This window comes from Ascaphus truei, chromosome 5 (assembly GCF_040206685.1).
Source record: "Ascaphus truei isolate aAscTru1 chromosome 5, aAscTru1.hap1, whole genome shotgun sequence".
Classification (NCBI taxonomy): domain Eukaryota; kingdom Metazoa; phylum Chordata; class Amphibia; order Anura; family Ascaphidae; genus Ascaphus; species Ascaphus truei.
This window is the reverse complement of record NC_134487.1, coordinates 193,025,238-193,040,335: the sequence shown is the minus strand read 5'-3', so window position 1 is coordinate 193,040,335 and position 15,098 is coordinate 193,025,238. Positions and strand designations below refer to the sequence as shown.

General features: G+C 43.4%; 1 protein-coding gene across 3 annotated transcripts in view; it reads right to left on the bottom strand.

The window, feature by feature from the left end:
• The window catches only part of PKD2L2 (polycystin 2 like 2, transient receptor potential cation channel), a 1,160,187-nt gene that overhangs the window by 904,095 nt on the left and 240,994 nt on the right, over positions 1–15,098 (bottom strand). The gene's annotated exons all lie outside the window — the stretch shown is intronic.

Sequence of the window (15,098 nt, the reverse complement as noted above, 5' to 3'; positions counted from 1 at the left end):
CCGAAAAGTGGTGAAACCGTCAAAAAAGGATGAATTGGCGGATGGCATAATGAGATTTTGGAACAACCTAATCACCGTCGAAAGATGTAATAAATATATCGATCATATTTCGACTGTGTTGCCCATTGTGATAGAGCGTAATGGGCAGGCAAGTAGTAACGTACAGTACAGTACTGTAGTATTTTAAGTACAGGTACACCAAGTATGATACAGGTAAGTATGGCACAGATTGTTTTATATGCACTTAACTGCACTCATGTTTTCTTTTCTTTTCAGAGAGAGCTGCACTACAAATCTTGTTAAAAAGTACAGTAGCTATATAGTAGTTATAATGTATTATAGAGGTCCAGTATACAGTATACAGTAGTTTGACAGTAGTAACTGCATAGTCAATATGGAGTAATTACACTGTACACAATGCCATTATATGCACTTAACTGCTCCCATTTTTCTTTTCAGAGAGAGCAGCACTACATCTCTTGTTATAAAGTACAGTAGTTATACATTAGTTATAATGTAGTATAGAGTTCCAGTATACACTAGTTTGATAGTAGTAACTGCATAGTCCAATATGGAGTAGTGATACTGTACACAATGCCATAATATGCACTTAATTGCACTCACTTTTTCTTTTCTTTTCAGAGAGAGTTGCACTAAAAAAGGACGGGCGGGGGGGGGGAGGGGTGGTATCATGTGTAAAATTAGTGAACTGTATGTATTGTGTACAGTAGCATCAGTCATAATTTACACAAACTCCCCCTCTCTCAATGAGTTACAGAATGCAATGCGGCCATGACGAAGAAGATAAAGACTGTAAATGTTGTATTGTTCATGATTCTTTGCATGTTTCATTTTTCCATGATTATCCTGATAAAATAAAATAAATGTACCTTTAAATTTCCCTAGAATCATTTAAACACCCCCACCCACCCAAAGAAAAAGAAAGAATGGCAAATATTGTTAACTTATCAAAAACATGATTCAGATTATGGTTTATTTAAATCAGTCCTTAAAAATGGGTTAATTTTATTTTGAACTTGAAATTCAATTTGAATGTGTGGGGTATTCTCCATGAAGGACTTATCACCGGCCTAAATGCTTTGGGTAAAGTTTGGTTTTGGTGTGTGAAGTGGGTGGGGGTGGGCTACAGTAGCTGCTGCAGTCGCAGTGTGTGCGGAATTAGTGGTTCAGAGAAATCTTATGGCCAGCGATTAAACTCATCCCATGCCAAAAAAAAAAGAATGACTGTTATCGCGCGAGCGAGAACGGGGGAGATAACACAGTTCAACAAAGCCTCAAAGCCTCACAAGTTTTTGATGAATGGCTCTGTCTGGGGGGGGAGGGGAGATGTGGATAAACATTTATATTCACATTGGGTTGTTTGCAAGGAAGGCTTTGTGTCAAGGGGTTAGGGCTTATCAGATTAACATATTACATTCGGGAAGGTGTGGATAAACATTTCTATTCATCAGTATGTGCATGGAGGAGTCGTTCGAGAAGGGATTATCACACGTGAGCATGCGTTACCGTAAACAACACCTCAAAGATTTTAAAGAATGGCTTCGGGGTTTGAAGGGTGGATGGAGGAGTCATTCTCGCCAATACAAATAAATACAAATGAAGGATTTGGGATAGGTGTTGATAAGAAGTAGAAATACTTTGGCCTTCTGTGTGTGTTTACGGGGGAGGGGGAGAGTGCTGAATGCTGGATTATTAGTTCAAATAAATATTTTCAACAGGTCATCATAATGTTTTGATCCCCACACCCCCAAATAAAAATCACAGAATGCCACCCACCTCATAAAGAACGTACATGACTAGTGTAGAATTATAAAGCTACAGTAGTGATTGATTTTCAGAATATCATTTTCAGAATTGTTATGCAAGCCCATGTCGAGAAGTGAAAAAAAAAAGTTTTAAAACAATACAGATATAATACTGTACATATACTGTATTATAAATACATACTGTATAGAACAAAAGATTATAACTTTTTATTTATACTTATGAGTCACAGTATGCCACTCACCTCATACAGTACATGACTAGCGTAGAATTAAAATCTCAGAATAGCCCAAATTGTTATGCAAGCCCATTTCGAGAAACGAAAAAAGTTTTTTTTTTCAGACTTGAATTTCAAATTGAATGAGAAGTCATACACGCATGCGCCTAAATGTGATGATACGCATATGCGTTTCAACAAGGTTCCAATGAGACATACATGCATGCGCATAAATGTGATAACACGCATATGCGTTTCAACAAGGTTACAATGAGACATACACACATGCGCATAAAATAGAAACAGACGGAAAAGAAGAGCAAGCCTCGCAAAATTATTAATTCATAAATAATACATATAGAAATGTGATGAAACGCATACAGTATGCATTTCAACAAGGTTCCAATTGTAAACAATATTTTATATTCGGAAGAAGACGCAACGTTATATTTTTGTAATACTGTATTTCTTTTCCCTTTAGTATCCTGTATACAGTACAGTATGTATCCTCATATTTTTTATGTGTATGGCTAAGGAGCCTCAGACTACTGTATACATACAGTATGAACTTGTAACGTTAATCTCTGCTTCAAATATAAATCTTCAAATTTACAATTACTGTGCGCACACACACAAACTTGCAGAAATGTACGGCTACACTGTGTACTGTATTTAGGTTGAATTGCTATTAGACTTTTAAGACGGTATTGCAGACAATGCTAAAATGCAATATTCTGCGCACTATAGAAAGGCGCTCAAAAAAAGAGTCAATTGCCAAATGGTTGGAAAACAGAGCGCGTTGGGCCGCGGTATTCAGAGCGATTCAGCGTAATCTTCTTTAGAATAAAGGCTGGCGCAGCTGTACAAAAGCCTGCGGTGCCACAGGTAGTAATCAGACACCTCACTTGGCTTAGATTCGGACGCCCGAAGTCTCATGCCCTCCAAGGTGGGATCAGATTACACTGCTTCCCTAAACTGAGTGGCTAATTCTGGCCACCCCCCTGTCATACCTGAGTCAGGGGGACAGGGAACAGGGACAGGGTACAGTAAGTCAGTGTCAAAAGCGGACTGAGTCTGGCTTACCGGTCTGGTCTCAGCAGAGACTGCTGGAACTGTAGGTCCCAAATGCAGGGGGACAGGGGCTGCTGCTGTGATCTTCGCTGACTGGCTCCTGGTAATCGCCGCAACCGGTGCAGCAGGTGTCACATCAGCGGTAAAAACACAAGTAACATGCCCCAAGTCTTTGCCAAGGAGCACCTCAGCATCCAACCTGGGCAATAACCCCACCTCCCTCATGCCACAACCCGCCTCACAGTCCAAAGAGACCCGGGCAACTTGGAGTGACCGTGGTCACTTGCCACGTCTGGCATGGTCACTTGCATCCTGGTGCCCGGGAACAATCATCTGGTTGCAAAATATCAGGGTGGATCAGAGTCACGGTGGCGCCATAGTCTAGCAAGCCGTCCGCCTGCCGGTCTCCGATGGTCCCCCTCCACAGATGCTTATGCCGGACATCGTTGGGCCACATCCTGACTGGAGCAACCTGATGTCCCCCTATATCCGCTGTTGGTCCTGAGGCGAGAAGTGCAGTTTCTCCGCTGGTCATCCCTCTGTGGGCTGGTTCCACAGCTGTAGTTGGCACCTCTGTATGTGCCAGTAGCACACGGGCGACCGGCCTCACAGCTGGTGATCGTTGCCCCTGATGGGGTCCCTTGAACTGATCCAGGTCCGGACAGTCTGGCCTGAGATGACCGACCTTATTGCAGGTAAAACACCGCCTCTCAAGTTTAAACTCTGCAGCCTTGGGTGCGTTGACGGCTGCTGCAGACCAGAGTCACGGTGTCACCGGAGTCCAGTAACCCGTCTGCTTGCCAGTCTCCGAAGGTCACCCTCCACAGATGCTTCTGCTGGGCATCGTTGCGTTGCAACCCGACTGGTGCAACCTTATGCCCTCTGTTCTCCACTGCAGGCCCTGAGGTGGCAAGGGTTGGTGCCTCGTGGTCATTCCTCTATTGGCTGGCATCACGGCTGCGCTGCATCCCTCCGATGGTGCCAGTCGCACACGGGCAACTGGTTTTGGTGCTTGGGAGCGGTTCCCCTGATGGGGTCCTGCGGACCAGTCCGGTCCGGACAATTGGGTCTAAGGTGCCCGACCTTGTTGCAGGTAAAACACCTCCTCTCGCGTTTAAATTCTGCAGCTTTGGGCACTTTGCTTGCTGCTGCAGTTTTAAGTGTCCACTGAAGGGTAGTTTTAGCTCCCTGAGCAGCTCGGGCCCCTCCTGTGAGAACTGCTGGCTCGTCCAAAGCAATCCTGCTGGCCACATACTCGTCGGCCATCCGGGCAGCGTCCTCCCAGGTCTTAGGCTTGTGGTCAAATATCCAAGCCCTTATCTTGGGGGGAAAAGTTTGCATCAGCTGCTCCTGGAACACCAGGTCCAGTAAGGTATGGTATTTGGTAGCCCCATACCCTATGACCCACTGGGTTCCGTGCCTAACCATCATGTTGGCATAGTCTGCAAACGATTCCCCGGTTTGCATGTCACGATGAACATATTTATATTTCTGGGTACTCGATTGAACAAGTTGCAAAATAAATTGTGATTTATTTCCTTAATAGACAAACACACGACATCTGCAGAATACACTTAAAACAACACTTACTGGAATAAGGGAAAAAAATAAATTGTCCTTGGAACAAAATAAATTGTCCTTTGCATTCAAGCTCAAGAAATGCAGTCTTTATTTAAAAGTCCTGTGGGCGGCCACCTCAAGGAATTTCATTAAAATTCATTAGAATTTGTTCCACAGTCACCAGGGCTAATGAATTCCGAAGTTTGGGGCAAATTCTTGGTTACGTTGTTTTTAACCACTTCTCTCCGGGACCGGTTACCGCTGTGCTGGAACAAAGTCTTGCGTCTTTACATCATGGATCGAAAATCACGAATCACCCTGGGGATACCTTGGGAGCCACAGATATAGACTGGCCAAGGCTATCTCTAACATGTGGATCCAATCCCCTCGTGGGAACAATTTAACCCACCAATAGCCATGTTGCCCACAGTTCATAAGACCGGGAAAAAAGGCTTTCCAGTGTGCAAAGCGCATGGGTCAGGTTGACAACATGCCACTTAGCATACCTGGGATACACCCATTCCTTCGCGTCGCTGAGTCTGATTTTTGACCCAGAGGTGTCAATAGCCTGGCATCTGTTATACATCAGAATGCCAGACCTGTATACATTATGGGTCTCTGGGTCTTTTCTTCCCTGACACTTCTTTAGACTGAGGGGCGCTAAATCAGCTCATTCACCCATCTCACATCTGTATGTCCGAGAAATTCCTTCCCGGGCTTACAGAATACATCCTGCCTTACATTTAAAATCTGCAGCTTTTACACATTTTATGAAACCATCATGTTCCGTTTGTGTTACAACTGTAATTTTATATGTATGTGCATGTGGTGTTCTACTGTACTTGCACCTCAAAAAAAATCAGGTTTCTGGGTGCTTTCGTTCTCGAGTGTTACGCCGGTGCTGCCCGCAGACCAGACCCGTCCCCTGTGCCAAAGGGGGAAGTAGGGATACACGCACCCGCAGCAAAAGGAGTGAGTCCGGAGTGTGGAGTTAAGCGTTGCCAGGCCAGATATAAGTAACGTAGACAATACTTGCCGGTACCGGGTATAGAAGAAGAGTAGTGATTGCCTTGCTGAGGTCAGGGAGCGGAGAGATGAGGAAGGTTGAAGTCCAAGCCATGACCGTGGGATGCCAGAGAATACGTAGTCCAAGAAGAGCCGAAGTCGAGAGCCAAAGGGGTAGTCGTACGAGCCATGTCAAAACCAGTAGTAACAGAGAGTACACCAAACACTTAAATACAGAGACTATGTCAAGCGATGAGTGAGGGGTCAGAGATGCTAGATAAGGCTGGGCTGACCAATCAAGGATGAAGACAGGCCAGGAGGACTGCAGGGAGCCTCTCTGGATAGGTGTGGCTGATACAACCCAGGAGAGCACTAGTAGCTGTCCCGCTGTGCAGCCCGCAGACCAGGCCAGTCCCCTGTACTGAGGTGGGATGTTGAATATACACACCGACAGCAGAGGGAGCGGATCCGGCATGTGGTTGTAGCGTGGCCAGGCCTGAATTAAGATTTAGAATAGTCGTTGTACTTGCCGAGTTCAGGAGTATAGAGAGTTCCATAGTCAAATCCGTTTCCGTGTCCAAGGGTCTGAGAGGTAAGAATCGTGATGGGTAAGCCGAAGTCGGGAGCCAGAGAGGTAAGTCAGACAAGCCAGTTCAAATCTGTAGGGGTAAAGACAAACAAGAGCACAACACAGTTTCCAGGCTACACAGGAAGCAAGGAGCTATGCAGTGCAAGGAAGTGAAGGCAAAGCAGGATATTTAAAGTGACAGTGATAAATCTGGACGAGGGGCATGACGGAGGCGTGTCAAGGAGCTGCTCGTGAGTGGCTGAGAGACAAGGAAATAGTAGAGCCCAGATGAGAGTCTGTAACACCAGTGCCAGAATCCAAGATGGCGACGGCAGAGTTCAAGGTATGCACTGGGCGGCGGCATGGGTAGCGACAGGGGGCAGGGGCAGCAGCCGCTGCAGTACTGGTAGTGGGTAAGGAGGGGTCACGCCGCAACGGACGTGGCCCCCGATTCCTTACAGTACCCCCCCTACAGGATCGACCTCAGGACAATCCATCCAAGGCTTCTGTGGAAATTTCTTGTGGAAGCGGTCCTAGAGAACTGGAGCATGGATGTCCTCCTTGGGTATCCAAGAGCGTTCCTCTGGGCCATAACCCTTCCAGTGAACAAGGAATTGTATCTTTCCTCTGGATACATGAGAATCCATGATTGTCTGGATTTCGAATTCAGGGTGTCCTTGGACTGTGGGAAACAGAAATAAACTGCCCGGCGCTTCCTTAATACAATGCCACAGCACCACCCAGTGGTGAAAAAATATAACAAGCAAATGCAAGAAAGGGAAAATATGCAATATAAAGGTAACGACAATAAAATATAAAATCAAAGGACCACTCAACCTTAAGAGGGAAAAGCCACAAGCCTCTAGAGAACAGAAAACGCAAGAGATGAGGGTGTGTGTCCTAGATTTGACCAATGGTGTTCTGCAGTAGCTTCAGATGATGAACTGCCTGGTAGCCAAGCTAGAGCTGGTGGGGAAGAAAAATGGGGAGGGGGGGGGGGAGGAGACAAAGAAGGGGCTGATGGTGTAGTAATATAAAACACCTTTAATAAATAGCACATAAAAAAAGCCCCTCTGAGGGCGTACTCACACTCTGTACTGCCACTCAGGACACATAAGGGTATCTTTACAGCCAATGCTGTGTGCAGCTCCTCCATCTCAGGCAGTCTCTGACGGTCCCCACAAGCGACCGCTGGGGTTCTCATGCAGCTTGACTGGAGTCGGCGTCTGACGTCACGATCAACCGGGAACGGATTGTCTCCTCCTCCTCTTCCACTCAACGCGTTTCGCAAGAGGGTTACTTTGCTTCATCAGGAGTGTAGCGTCTTCCTCCCCTCACTACTCTTAAATATACTGCACTCGTCTCCTATTGGCTAGTAGGGAACTTGCGCATATGGATGGAAACAGCAGATTCGACACTCACATCCACTGCATAATACCATACAGGAAAATTACTTTGTATTCTAAAAAATGATTAAACCAGCAGGGATTGCCTAATTATTTCACTGGTATATTTAATACATACTCATTGTTGTTTTGTGTTATTTCCATTCATTCATAATACAGTCCCCAAAGTGCTTGCATTAACCAGCTCTGCTTCCTGGTCACATAGTTGAATGTGAATGGAAACAGCAGATTCAACACTCACATTCACTGCATGATACCATACAGGAAAATTATTTTGTATTCTAAAAAATGATTAAACCAGCAGGGATTGCCTAATTATTTCACTGGTATATTTAATACATACTCATTGTTTTGTGTTATTTCCATTCATTCATAATACAGTCCCCAAAGTGCTTGCATTAACCAGCTCTGCTTCCTGGTCAAATAGTTGAATGCGAATTGGAACAGCAGATTCGACATTCACATATGCTGCACACTGTCATATAATATAATCAGTCTAGTATTTAAATAGCATTTTCTCCAGCAGGAGTTAACTGCTTTCTTTGCTAGTGTATGGATTTCATTCTGAAAATATTTTGAATTTATTAAGTCACCTCCTTTCACTCAACATACAGTCATAAAGGTATACACATTAGCCAGCTCTATTGCCTGTTCATATAGCACATTGCTAGTACTGTACTGCACCGACACAGTTTATTCTAACATTTGCCCGTTATGAACGGGACTTTTCTCAGCTGGCGCCCGGCTGGCGTCGAAACGGAGCGGCAAGCGAGCCGCATCTTCCCCTTCCCGCGCGTTTTAATAAAAACGCTGCTCTCCCCTTCCCCTCCCCTTCCCCGAACCCCTGGTTGCTCCCCCCGGCTGCGCACTGCTTTGCCCCTGCTGCCTCTACAGGCTTCGGGGATGCCGGGGAACCCTGGAACGCGTGACCGGCGCCAGGGTGATGCGCCGCACGCGCCAGGGAAATCCCCAAACGAGCCGCCGGCTAATCGCGACTCTCCCCACACCGCGGTGGCGGCCGCATTAGAATAAAGCATGCCGCCACTGTATTGGTTACATAAATTAATACATTACAGTTTATATCAGAAAATCCAAGTAGTATAGATATATAATTTAATAAATTAAAATAATTTTATCTTATTAAAACAAATTAATTTTTCAAAAATATATATAATATAGATATAAAATATATAAAAAATATATATATAACATATTAAAATCATTCAATAAATTCCCTATTCACTAACTAAATAGAAGTCCAGGATCTTCTTATAGTTCGTTCCCTCGATAGATAAACATACAGTATAAAACAAGGCATGATTAATGTAAAAACGCTTTCAATAATTGTGCAATTACTCACTTCCTAATCTTTTAAAATAAATCTAGTAGATGCTTATAAGCTTATATATCTTTATTATTCTTATTCATTCAAACTAACATAATGAATGTAAGGTTGCTTACATGCATCATATGTTGTTGAGGTACATAAAAATAAATAAATATATATATATATATATATATATATATATTAAAAAAAAAACATTAAAGGAATGTCAGATTGGACTTAATAAATACTATAGTGAAAATTGTTCTTAAGAACATTTAGTGCAATCTACATTTGATAAGAAAGAAATGAAAACCACTAATTTTTCTTCAAAGTCTAGTTCTAAAGTAAGAACACACCTAACTTTATATCAATATTGAGACCATTGGGTACTAGGGTTTTTAATCTGTGTATCCAAAATGTTTCTTTCTTGGTAAGTTGGATATTTCTGTTCCCATCCCTCCAGTGTATTGGGACTTGCTCAATTCCTTTGACAGTCCTGCAGCATCACCTTGGTGAAAATCATTAAAGTGCTTTGATATAGTACACTATGGGCCTCATTCAGAAAGCGTTCATAAGCCACTTATCAAGCACTTATCACCCAAAATGCCTACTGCTATTCAGTAAGCAGTGATAAGTGGGTGATAAAAGACTAAATTGCTCCAAAAAAATTGGTCATAAAAATTATCACCGAGGAAGCGGTGATAAGCCACTTATCACCACTTTTCGGCATGTTCATAAACTCATGCAATTCTAGTAGCAGTGATTTGGCTATGAACGCCTATCACCGCTCTAGAATGGTGATTTTATCACAAAATTCTCACGCCAGAAGAAGTTGGCTTAAAGGTGTTGAAAACCTGCAGAGAAGCGGTGAGATGGGACTTAGAAAAAAAATGCATTTTCCTGCATAGGATTGATGCCGGGAATCTCTGGAGCTGATATCCATTAATATTAGCACTAGAGACCCCTGGCGTGAATCCTGTGCAATAAAAATGCATTTACAGAAAACTTCATTACCATAGCGGATAGCCTCAGGGACCCCCTACTTCCCGAGATACAGGCCCCGTTATGGGGGGCCAGTATCTCCTATGCATTTAAATGTCCGTGTCATGTGACCATGGGAATAAAATGCATAGGAGATACCGGCACCCCATAACAGGGCCTGTATCTCGGGAAGTAGGGGGTCCCTGAGGCTGAAACCAATGCGGTTCAGCTCAGGAGACCCCATGCTCATCTAAACTGTTAACAAAATTAAAATTTATACACATAAATTTCGGGCGATATTTGCACAGGGAGAGACGGCTCTCTCAGAGCAGCCCTCTCTGCAGCAGATACAACTCGCCGGGTAAGGCCCTTTCAGAGGGTCGTTCATCAGATCACCGGCTTATCACCCGTTTTGTGAATTTTGCTATGACAGGTAATGAAGGCTTTCTGAATACCGTGATAGCAACGCTCATAAAAAGGGTGATTGAAATGGTCCGGTGATTTTTTTTATGAACCTTCTCTGAATGAGGCCCTATGTGTTATTACTTTCCTTTTTATATTACTCAGATGTTCTAGGATCCGTACATGAACAGGTCTGGTGGTTTTACATACATATTGGAGGCTACACGGGCACTCCAATAAGTAGATGACATAATCCGATTTACATGTTATGTGATTTTTGATCGCAAATGATTCTCCTGTTATGTTGGACTTAAATCCTATCTTGTCCACAGTTTTGTATTTGCATGCTTTACAGCTGAAACAGCCATATAAGCCATTAGTAGTCCTTAACCAATTTGTTTTCCTTTTTTCTTTCAATAGGTGCAAGTTTCATTTTCAGATTTTCTGCTTTAGTAAATATTATCTATAGTACTTGGGCTCACTGTATGTGTGAAATTTAAGTTTAAATCATTATTGTTTGACGGCTATGAATTCATTGAAACTAGCTTCCTCCCCCTCCCATATTATCAAAATGTCATCTATGAACCGTTTCCATAGGACTAAACCCGCGCAAAGCCCCACCCTGGGCCAGACTACCTGGTCTTCCCATACTCCCATAAATAGGTTGGCGTAACTTGGCACGAATTTGGTCCCCATTGTGGTTCGCATTTTTGTAGGTAAAAGTCACCATAGAAGTTAAAAAAGTTGTGATTCAAAATAAAATTTATGCTATTGATTATAAAATCACATTGTGCAGCTGGCATCTCTGTATCCTTTAACAGTACTTGCTTAATCGCTTCACAGCCCTGATCGTGTCCAATTGAGGTGTAGAGTGACGTAACGTCACAGCTCGCTAATAAGAAATTCTCTTTCCATTCAGTTCCTGCTAAAATTTTAATCACATCTGTTATGTCTTTTAAGAAAGATTTTTGGTTTTTCACATATTTCTGAAGAAATGTATCGATGTAAGCAGAGAGGTTTTGTGTTAATGAGTTTATTCCTGAGATTATTGGTCTTCCTGGGGGATTGATTAGTGATATGTGTATCTTTGCAGGTAGTAGAACACTGGTAGTATTGGGTCATTGATGTTTAGGAAATCAAATTCTTTTTCATTTAAAATTCCTCGTGTTTTCGCTTGGTTTAAAAGTGTTAACTGTTCTTCAGAGAATCCTTTTGTTGGGTTGTCTGAGTTTCAGATAAGTCTTACTAACTCCCAATAGTCTCATTGCTTATATTATGTAATCTTCTTTATTAAGTACCACTACTCCCCCTCCCTTATCAGTTTGTTTGATCATGATGTCCTGATCTGCAATCAGTTCTTTCAGAGCTGTTTGTTCTAATTTATTCATATTATTTCTAAATCTCGTTTTTTTCTTTGTTAGATCTTCAAAGTCTTTCTGGATCAATTGACTGAAGACTTCTACATGGTTCCCTTTACTGAATTTAGGATAGAATACTGATCTCTTTCTGAGGTCTGTATGTAAGAAGTTTTCTGTCTGATTACATGATGTACTGGGTGTAGTATCAGTGCCCCAATTCCTTATTTCAGCTTCTTTATTAAGAAAGAACCTTTTAACGGTTAGTTTCCTAATACATTTCTGGGCATCTATAAATAAATTAAAGTTACTCGCATGACTCGTACGTGCAAATGTTAAACCATGTTCAATCACTTTTGTTTGTGTTTCTGTGAGGATTTTGTACTGTGACTGGTTTGGGTCTATGGGTCTTAGCAGGGAACCGTTTGCTCTGGACGAATGGCTTGAGCAAGGAAATGTGGAATACGTTTGGAATCCTCATGGAAGACGGAAGTTGCAAACGAAATGCCACAGGATTGATTTGTTCCTGGATCAGAAAAGGCCCTAAGAATCGGGGTGCCAATTTCAGGGTCAGAGACTTCAACTTGATATTCTTGGACGAAAGCCAAACTCGGTCCCCTGGCTTGTAATTAGAGGCCTGTTGACGACGGTGGTCTGCCTGAGACTTGAATTTCTGAGCGGCACTAAGAAGTGTGGACTGAATCTTGATCCATGACTCCTGAAGAGTAGTTACCCATTCATCAGCCGCCGCCACTCCTATCGGAATGTTTGAGATTGGCAGTCGACTTGGGTGGAAACCATAATTCACGAAAAACGGGGTTTCGTGCGTGGATTCATTATGAAGTGAATTGGTTGCAAATTCTGCCCAAGGTAGGAGGTCAACCCAATTATCCTGGGAATCGGAAATAAAACACTGTAGGAATTTTTCCAGCGTTTGATTTAGTCTTTCTGTTTGCCCATTAGTCTGGGGGTGATAGCCTGACGAGAAGGATAGCGCCATGCCAAGCCTCTTGGAGAAAGCCCGCCAAAATTTTGATATAAATTGCGTGCCTCGGTCCGAGACTATGGATGTAGGTATCCCATGGATGCGAAACACCTCCTTGGTGAAGATATCAGCTAGGGTGGGCGAAGAGGGAAGTCCTTTGAGTAGAACAAAGTGGGCCTGTTTTGAAAAACGGTCAATGATGACCAAAATGGTATTCATCCCTCTGGAAGGGGGTAGATCCACAATGAAATCCATTGAAATATGTGACCATGGACGTTCAGGTACTGGCAAGGGCATGAGCAAGCTTAAGGGTCTTTGTTGAAGAGTCTTGTTTTGTGCGCATACTGGACAAGCACTAGTAAATTCATGAACCATCTTTGCCATATTAGGCCACCGAAAAGTATGCTTGATAAGATCCAAAGTTCTTTTGAAGCCGGGATGACCGGCTGAACGGACAAAGTGGCCCCATTCTAGTATGTTTTGATGAAACCTGGGTGCGGCATAAAGAGTTCCTTCCGGTACCTCTAGACCACTCAGAATTTGTGTTTGAGCTTCAACGATCTTTTCGAGAATGTCAAATGAGTTGGCGGAAATTATAAACTTAGAGGGTACGATAGTTTCAGGGGTTTCTTCGGATCTTTCCTCAGGAGAAAATTGTCGGGACAAGGCATCAGCTTTTGTGTTCTTAGAACCGGGAATATAAGACAGAGTATAATTAAATCTTGAGAAAAATAGTGCCCAACGGACTTGACAAGACCCCAGACGATGTGCATTTTCGATATAAAGAAGATTTTTATGATCGTCAATATAGAAATAGGTTCGCGGGAACCTTCCAGGAGATGTCGCCATTCCTGTAAGGCCATCTTGATAGCCAAGAGCTCTCTATTGCCAACATCATAGTTCTTTTCAGCGGGCGAAAACTTCTTTGAAAAAAAAAAACGCATGGATGAAGCTTACCTTGAGGGAAGAATCTCTGGGACAGGATGGCGCCTGCACCACAATCAGATGCATCAACTTCTAAAGTAAAAGGAAGACTAACATCGGGATGTCGCAGAATGGGTGCCGAGACGAAAGCTTGTTTCAGGGTTTCGAAGGACGAGACGGCCTGCGGAGGCCATACAGACGGATTAGCTCCCTTCTTGGTAAGGGCCGTAATGGGAGCCACAGTTGTGGAAAAATTTCAGATGAATTTCCTATAGTAATTAGAGAAGCCCAAAAAACGCTGGATGGCTTTGAGAGAGTTGGGCTGAGGCCAATCTAAAACAGCCTTAAGTTTTTCAGGGTCCATTGAAAATCCTTTATCTGAAATTATATAGCCTAAGAAGGCAATAGACGTTTGGTGAAAAAGACATTTCTCGAGCTTAGCATAGAGATTATTGACACGAAGGCAAGCGAGAACGAGCCTGGTATGCTGGACATGACCTTGAAGATTTTTAGAAAAAATTAGGATATCGTCCAGATAGATGATTACGAAAGAGTTGAGAACATCACGGAAGACATCATTCATAAAATCCAGAAAAACAGCAGGAGCATTGCATAAGCCGAAGGGCATTACAAGATACTCGTAGTGGCCGCTTCTGGTATTGAAGGTAGTCTTCCATTCATCGCCTTCTCGGATGCGAACAAGATTGTAAGCTCCTCGGAGGTCTAGCTTGGAAACATTTTTTGCCCCTTGAAGCCTATCAAAAAATTCGGAGATCAGCGGAAGGGGGTATTGATTTTTGACTGTGATGAGATTGAGCCCTCGGTAATCAATGCATGGTCTCAGGGACTGTCTTTCTTTTTGACAAAAAAGAAACCGGCACCAGCGGGGGACGAAGAATTACGAATGAACCCGTTTTCAAGGTTTTCTTTGATGTATGCTGCCATGGCTTCAGTTTCAGGGAGAGACAAGGGGTAGGACTTACATTTCGGAAGAACAGCGCCGGGAACCAGATCAATGGGACAATCATAAGGTCTGTGAGGAGGTAGAACCTCCGATTGTGTCTTGCTAAACACGTCGATGAAATCCGCATATGCTTCAGGAAGAGCAGGATCATTAGCCGGGGGCGTTTCCACTCCCGCGAGGACTGTGGTAGGAGAAATGACCGGCAATGGTGAGGCATCTGACTCTGGCTCCCACTCAATTGTCTTGCCATCCCTCCAATCAATGCGTTGGTTGTGCTGCTGTAGCCAGAGTAATCCTAGGATAACTGGAATGGCAGGAGAGTGCATCACGTCAAAGGATATGATTTCGGTATGAGTACCGGCAGAAAGGGTGAGAGGAAGAGTCTCTAACGTGATGAAGGCCGGTTGCAAAGGATGACCATCAATAGCCTCGAGGCCAATCGGCAATTTCTTAGCGATGAGCGGAATCTTGTTATGAGTAGAAAATTCTTGATCCACAAAGTTACCACCGGATCATGAATCAAGAAAAGCAGCGGTGGTTACGAGAAA